This window comes from Oratosquilla oratoria, chromosome 12 (assembly GCF_046742065.1).
Source record: "Oratosquilla oratoria isolate Oo_2021 chromosome 12, ASM4674206v1, whole genome shotgun sequence".
Lineage (NCBI taxonomy): Eukaryota > Metazoa > Arthropoda > Malacostraca > Stomatopoda > Squillidae > Oratosquilla > Oratosquilla oratoria.
In genome coordinates this window covers 38441436-38449720 of record NC_134788.1, presented here as the reverse complement: position 1 = coordinate 38449720, position 8285 = coordinate 38441436, and positions in this window count along the sequence as shown.

Below are 8285 nucleotides of genomic sequence, written 5' to 3'. Positions count from 1 at the left end.
TTAGGTCGGTATTAAAACCACTTTTGCAAAATATTTTGATTCTATTGATCCCATGTCTTATTTTTTCTTTTGTTAACAATCAATAAAGGACGTATTTTGTATTTGCCGAATCCTATATCATTATTGAAAAGAGGAACCAATAACTTTGATAATGCACATCAAAAATCCGAGGTAATTGTTGCGAAAAGCTTTCAACATACACAGAAAAAAACCGAATCAAAAAGCATTAGTATCTGATCTTTGAATACGATAAATGTGGTCAGTTTTATTTTGATGTTAATTGATATCACTGACTCCCCATGTTTAATAATTCTCTCACCAACTCTAAGAAATATATACACCAATGAAACCACACTACATTGTTTTTCATGGTACATAATGAAAGGCATTATATAATTTTTTCGTATCATATCTAGTAATGGATCAAAAGATCTTCTGCCAGCATGCTCCACCTTTGTAAATATATATTCTGAATATGATTTTTACTATATCTCCAACGAAGAGAAAATCTAGACTGCAGAGAGCTTTGTGATACTAGAATGGCATTATAACCTTTACATACAACAGATTTTGTATATCTGACGAGGAACGATTTTTTAACTTTATTTTTTATTATCATATACATATATTTCTTACTAGGTGAGATATCAGTAGATCAGGAAAAAGTCCACAGCCTGATGCTCGTGGGAAAGGAAGGACAGTTATGTGATGCAAAGAGAGAGAACGTCCCTTGTGTTATTATTGAGAATATCTAAGCTAGCTAGCTTATTTTTTTTTTTTTTTTTTTTTTTGCAGTGCCTATGTAGAGACATTGGGACAAATTATGGGAAAGGTGGAAGGGGAAACACGGGTCTTTATCTGAATATCGAGTTTATTCCTGACTGGTTCCAATGTAGCTTACTTAACTGGTTGGTCTGATGCAATTTTATACTGGTTGTGGTGACCATGTTTGGGTTAAAATCCTGAGCCCATTTTTGGTCATCCTTCTCCGTACTGATTCTAGTTAACTTATATCAATTGTATAGGGCAGACCAAAACTGTACCGCATAGTCAAGGATAGGTCTAACTATCGCCTGATAGAGATTGATAACTATTACTGCACTTTTGTTTGGAACCGTCGTAGTAATTGCAAACACAGTTATTGTTATTGTAACTATTATCATCTTCTATATCTATACGTTTTGCAGGAGATGTGGGCCTCGAATTACAGTCACGATCACATCCAAACTCAGGATAGAGAACTATTGGGCACTTGCAAGTAATGATGTCAAACAACTGGTCCTGTTGCTTGGCAAAGCTGTCCTTAATTGCAAGCTCTCCTCTCGCAAGAGAAATCCCTTGCCTTTTCCACCATGGTAGGTGCAGAACACCTCTACACATCATGAATGCTCAGGCTATACATGAGGCTTGCAAAAAGTTCTACTCTCATCAAAGGGTTGAATCGATTTGGCCTCACTATTAGCTATGATGAACTTCTTCTTCGGTATCATAATGACATGGCAAGTTTGATAGTTCAGTCAGCTCAGGGAAATGTTCCACCTCCCTAGCCACTTTGACCCAGAAATGTTCACCATAGGAGCCTTTGATCATTTCGACCATGAAGAGGCAACAATATCAGGAGTAGGAGGAAGTCACGATACTGTGTCAGTGCTCTTCCAGGATAAACCTGTCTCAACAAGGGTGAAACCAAACATCTCTGACACTAATGTCGTTATTCATGGGGCAAAGACTTTAAGACCTGAGCTCCCATGCCAGACATTGATTGATTTCATAAAGCCAGCGAGAAAACCAGACCTACCATAAACCTTTACTGTTCCAGATGAGTTGTATAGATGCAAGCACGATGAAATCGAGAAAAAAGGATCTTGCCTGGAGTTTGAGTCGGCTGGATGTATCCAAAAGTGACATTGGCACAAACTGTGACATATCAGACGATGCCATCATGGGCAGCATTCAATTCTATTCTTACAGATGAGAATATTCCAGAAAAAAAAAATACTTGGATTCCTCCCATTGCTTCCCAGCCCTGTGACAGAGTATGCTACTGTCTATAGAGCACTGAAACAACACTTTCAAAATGTGTTGGGACGACAACAGCAACCAAAGATGGCGGTGACTTGTGATGAAGGGGCGTATCATATTGTCAGAGAAATTATGCTGCAGTGACCAATGGAGTTTTCAAATCTAGTCTTGTGCATGGGCTCATTCCGCACGAATGAAAATACTCCTAGGGTCCATTGGGAAGTATTTGTTGCGTGGAGGGGGTGCAGGAACCATCTTGACTGAATGTGGCATATTTGGATTAAATGTAGTTGAAGCAAGTATTGAATGGGTCCAACTATGTGAGATGATCCGTAAAAAGGAATGTTTTTACTTATATCTACCCAGTAGACTATAATCTGATTGAACGTGCCTGGCAAGACATGAACGATTCATAAGATGGAATTTTTGAACAAACGAATATGTGCATTTTTACTTGTGCTCTACTTGTGTTTTTACTGCATACAATGTGAATTGCTTGGTACATTTTGAATGGTCTGAATTCTGTAATACGCATAATATGACTATACAGTATGTGTGTAATATGAAAAAGTAATCAAAATGCTACATTGTTAAATATCAAAAGGAACTTGGTCCGAATTATTTTGCATGGTCTTTTAATTCAACTGGATATATTTTATGTTGTTTTTGATATTTTCATGCTAAATGTCCACATTAGATTTCATGAAAGGTACTATATGTAATGTGTATAAACACAAGAACTTTTGAGAAACACAAGCTGCAGCTGTTTTGATACTTTTTATATGGTTTGCAACTTTTCTGATGTCAATTGAAAATCCTTGTTTTTCCGGCTCTCGGTGACGTTTAGGGGCCTTTACAAACCAATGACTTCCCAAGTTGCCACCACCATGATTCACCATGTCTACCCAATTTTTTTTTTTTTTTTTCCCCTGGGGTGACCCATAACATGAATCTGTTGAGTAATTTAGGGGACCTTACAGGACCCCCCCCCCTAAGGAGGAGGACTACCATCAAAAAGGACAGTGATATAGGAGACCTGAAAAAGAACAGCTTTCCCCCCCAGCATGGTGGATGGAAGGAAGATACTAGACGAAGCAATAGTGTGCGCAAAAACAAAACAAACATTTAAGAAAGAGCAAATTAGATATAGCGAGATACAAAGACGGGACACCACGATCGTAGCTCCCCCTTTCCGTAAGATACAACTAGGTTTGTATATAGAAGTAGGTAAATACACAATGGCGCGGTTAGTAGAAATCCCGTAGCCACTATGGCGGTCCGGGTTCGAATCCCGCCCAGAGCTGAAATAATTTCAGTATCGCTGCGCTGCGAGTCGTTACTCCAACTTTCGTGGGCGGGGAGTTGTGTGTGTGTGTGTGCGTGTGCGTGTGTGTGTGTGTGTGTGTATTCACTTAGTCTTTGGATCACGTGTTGGACTCGTGATCGACAGCTATTTCCCTCCTGGAAGAGAGCTCAGAGCTCGTAGGTCCGATCTATGGGTAATGCTATGACCTTGCACACACACACACCCCCAACTCCCCGCCCAGGAGAGTTGGAGTAACACCCCTCAGCGCTGCGATACTGATATTATTTCAGCCCCGGGCGAGGATCGAACCCGGACCTCCGTAGTGGCAGGCCAGAGCTCTAACCACAGCGCCATGTGTGTGTGTGTGTGTGTGTGTGTGTGTGTGTGTGTGTGTGTGTGTGTGTGTGTGTGTGTGTGTGTGTGTGTGGAAAGATCACAGCTTTATACATAGATCGGTCATATATGAGCTCTCTTTCGGAAAGGAAATAGCTGTCGATCACGAGCCCAACACGTGATCCATGACCATGGTGAATCACTGGCGTCCAGTTGCCCAGTAACACTAGATATCCAACCGTTTCTTCCTTTCTCTTTCCCCATTTTGTGATTATATGACACTCAGCTGGCGCCTTTCTGTTGGCGATGTCAGATTCCCTTTTTTTCTTTTTCTTTTTTCTATGTTTGTCGTTCTATCTTCTCTCGCAGTGCAGCGTCGTCTAAAATCCACATCATAATATGTATCTAAAGGATTTGTCTACTTTACTAAATGTACATCGTAAAATGTAATTAAAATGATCTTATTGTAACCTTTAATATCTAAATTAAGTTTGCAATTAATGAATTGATATGATGACTAGTGTTATTTGTTTATATAATTACTTTTATTTATCTAGCTCTAGGCAAGGGATAGAAAGTGGTTCAGGGGAGAGGAATTCTTGAAAGGAAAGACAGAAGAAGAGCACAGGCGGGGTCGACACCGTTTCTTTGGATCTTATTAACTGGATGGCTTTACGTTTCGCTTTAAATTACAATCGCAATAGTTTCAAACGCTTATACATGTATATAAATGTAATAGAATTTTAATCCACTTATATAGAAATGTAACAGAATTATTGTAATGCCATTTTTACCATGTACGTTTAGTTAACCATACAAATTATAATGTGGATTTCAAAGACTGCATTTCCTAGGTTTAATCTTAGTATTCTAAACGCCTAACTGTTGTTTGGTGAAATCTCAAGGAGCATGAGGTCCAATTAAAGATCTATTTAACTATTGCCCACCATTACGTACAAACGGTTACACAATAATATATTACAAAAAATAGAAAGCGATAGAAACACACAGAGATCAAGGATACATTAGAAATGTATATACAGTATATAGATTACGTAAACACAATGTGTTATAATGGTCATTCAACAGAAACGATGTTAAAACATGTAGGAACCACAAAAAAGTGCTACTTCGCTATGCGATCTACATAGTGCAGTATAGCAGCGGAATAAGAGTGAAGAAATCAACGACGGAGTAGTCATTGCTGTAAGATGCAGGCTTGAAGCATAAAATAGTACCGGACTTGGAAGATTCAATCCCAATCGTACATATAGAAACAAACAGAGGCCCCTTCAAGTTTAAGAAAAAGGAAACTAAAACACATAGGCCCAGATTTCCCAATTGATATTCGACAGATTCCTTGAAGATGTCTCAAACAGACGAAAACGGTCGGTCACCATTTATCTAATTTTCCAGTCGACAATAATACTAACAGAAACGAAGAATCATCACTGTACTCAGTCATTGTGTTGAAATGCAACATTGTTTTTGCACCACTATTATACATTTCATTTGTTAATATAATGAACGTTTAGCATTGGTGCTGAAGTGTGTACAAATATCTGTGCTTCATGTCGCCTCACAAGGATTCTGAAATGTTTACAAACGTGTCTCCTTATACAATGAACAAAGGTACTTGGTATGTTTATTAGATATCAGAGGTAATAGTATCTACTACCAATGTAGGATATCTTATTGTCTTTATATTGAATTAAATATAAAAAAAAATCATAAACTTGTAAGCATAATTTGTATCAAAATATATTCTATATATATTTTTTCGAAACAATAATATTCGTCACGGGATATCTAAAGATTGCAAAATGTTTTCTCAGAATGTTTCGCTCAGTGTTAATATGAACTCAATTGTCAATAATCATCTTTTCTATGTCTTTAAAGCATTGTTCTCTGCACGTGTTTAAGGGTTTTCTCAGAATGTTTCGTTCAGTGTTAATAGGAACACTTTTCAGAATTCATCGTCCTTTCTATATTTTTAAAAAGTTGTTCTCTAGGTTTTCTCAGAATGTTTCGCTTAGTGTTAATATGAAGAAAAAAAATCAAAATTCATCTTTTTTTCTATGTATAAAAGATTCTCTACGTGTGTTTAATGATTTTCTCAGATTATTTCGCTCAGTGTTAATATGAACAGAATTGCCCAAATTCATTGTATTTTTTATATTTTAAAACGTTTTTCTCTCCACGTGTTTAAGGATTTTCTTAATGTTTCGTTCAGTGTTAATATGAACTCAATTGTCAGAATGTTTCGCTCAGTGTTAACATGAACATAATTCTCAAAATCTATCGTATTTTCTATACGAGTATTTTTCATATTTTCTCTACAAGTGTTTAAGGGTTTTCTCAGAATGTTTCGCTCAGTGTTAATATTAACACAATTGTCAAAATTACCTTTTTATATCTTTAAACAATTTTTCTCTCCACGCGTTTAAGGGTTTTTCTCAGAATGTTTCGTTCAGTGTTAATATGAACACTTTTCAAAATTAATCGTCTTTCCTATATTTTAAAAGCTTTTTCTCTAGGTTTTCTTAGAATGCTTCGCTCAGTGTTAATATGAAACTTTTCAAAATCCATCGTCTTTTCTATATTAAGAAAATTCTCTACATGTGTTTAAGGATTTTCTCAGAATGTTTCGCACAGTATTAATATGATTTTTTTTCAAAATTCATCGTCTTTTCTATATTTCTTAAAAGTTTTTCTGTTTTCTCAGAATGTTTCGCTCAGTGTTAATATGAAAATTTTCAAAATTCATCGTCCTTTCTATATTAAGAAAATTCTCTACACACTTATCAGAATGTTTCGTTTAGTGTTTAAGGATTTTCTCAGAATGTTTCGCTCTGTGTTAATATGAACACAATTTTCAAAAATCATGTTTTCTATATGTTTAAAGCATTGTTCTCTCCACGTTTTAAGGGTTTTCTCAGAATGTTTCGTTCAGTGTTAATATGAACACTTCAAAATTCATCTTTTCTATATTTTAAAAAATTCCTCTAGGTTTTCTCACAATGTTTCGCTCAGTGTTAACATGAAAACAATTTTCAAAATCCATCGTCTTTTCTAAATTAAAAAAAATCTCTACACGTGTTTAAGGATTTTCTCAGAATGTTTCCCTCTGTTAATATGAACACAATTGTCAAAATTCATCGCATTTTCTATATTAAAAAAAATTCTCTCATGTTTAAGAATTTTCTCATAATGTTTCGTTCAGTGGCAATATGAACACAATTGTCAGAATGTTTCGCTCAGTGTTAAAATTAACATAATTGTCCAAATGTATCGTATTTTCTTTAAGAGTATTTTTCATATTTTCTCTACAAGTGTTTAAGGGTTTTCTCAGAATGTTTCGCTCAGTGTTAATACGAACATATTTAAATCATCTTTTCTATATGTTTCAAGCATTGTTCTCTCCACGTGTTTAGGTTTTCTCAGAATGTTTCGTTCAGTGTTAATATGAGCACTTTTCAAAATTCATCGTCTTTTCTATATTTCTAAGAGGTTTTTCTTTAGGTTCTCTCAGAATGTTTCGCTCAGTGTTAATATGAAAACTTTCAAAATTCATCGTCTTTTCTGTATTAGAAAATTCTCTACACAATTATCAGAATGTTTCGTTTAGTATTAAAATGAATATAATTGTAAAAAATTATCGTATTTTCTATACGAATATTTTTCATATTTTCTCTACAAGTGTTTTAGGATTTTCTCAGAATGTTTCGCTCACTGTTAATATAAACACAATTGTCAAAAATTATGTTTTCTATATGTTTAAAGTATTGTTCTCTGCACTCAGAATAAACGTTTCGTTTAGTGTTAATATGAACAGTTTTCAAAATTCATCGTCTTTTCTATAAAAAAAAACTCTAGATTTTCTCAGAATGTTTTGCTCAGTGTTAATATGAAAACAATTTTCAAAATTCATCGTCTTTTCTCTATTAAGAAAATTCCCTACACGTGTTTAAGGATTTTCTCAGAATGTTTCGCTCAGTGTTGATATGAACGCAATTGTCAAAATTCATCGTATTTTGTAAATAAAAAAAAAATTCTCACCACGTGTTTAAGAATTTTCTCGAAGTGTTTCGTTCAGTGTTGTTATGAACACAATTGTCACAATTTATCGTCTGTTCTATATTTTAAAACGTTTCTACATGTATACGAGGATTTTCTCAGAATGTTTCACTCAGTTTTAATAAGAACACAATTATCAAAATTCATCGTCTTTTCTATATTCTTAAAAAAAAAAGAAAAAAAAAATCTCTCCACGTGTTCAGGGGCTTTCTCAGAATTTTTCGTTCAGTGTTACGTAAGGCCACGTGCTGAACTAAAAATTTCGCTCCATGATAATTTACCTTTCACGTCGTCACTAGGCAGAAACAGTCGATTTCCATCTTCAAACTAGGTAAAAACACCGTCGATTTTCACCTTCACACTAGGCAAATATACCGTCGAATTCCATCTTCACACTGGACAAAAAAACAACAAAAAACGTCGATTTCTATCTTTACACTAGGCAAAAATATCGTCGATTTCCATCTACACACTAGGCAAAAATACCGTCGAATTCCATCTTCACACTGGACAAAAATACCGTCGATTTCTATCTTCACACTAAGCA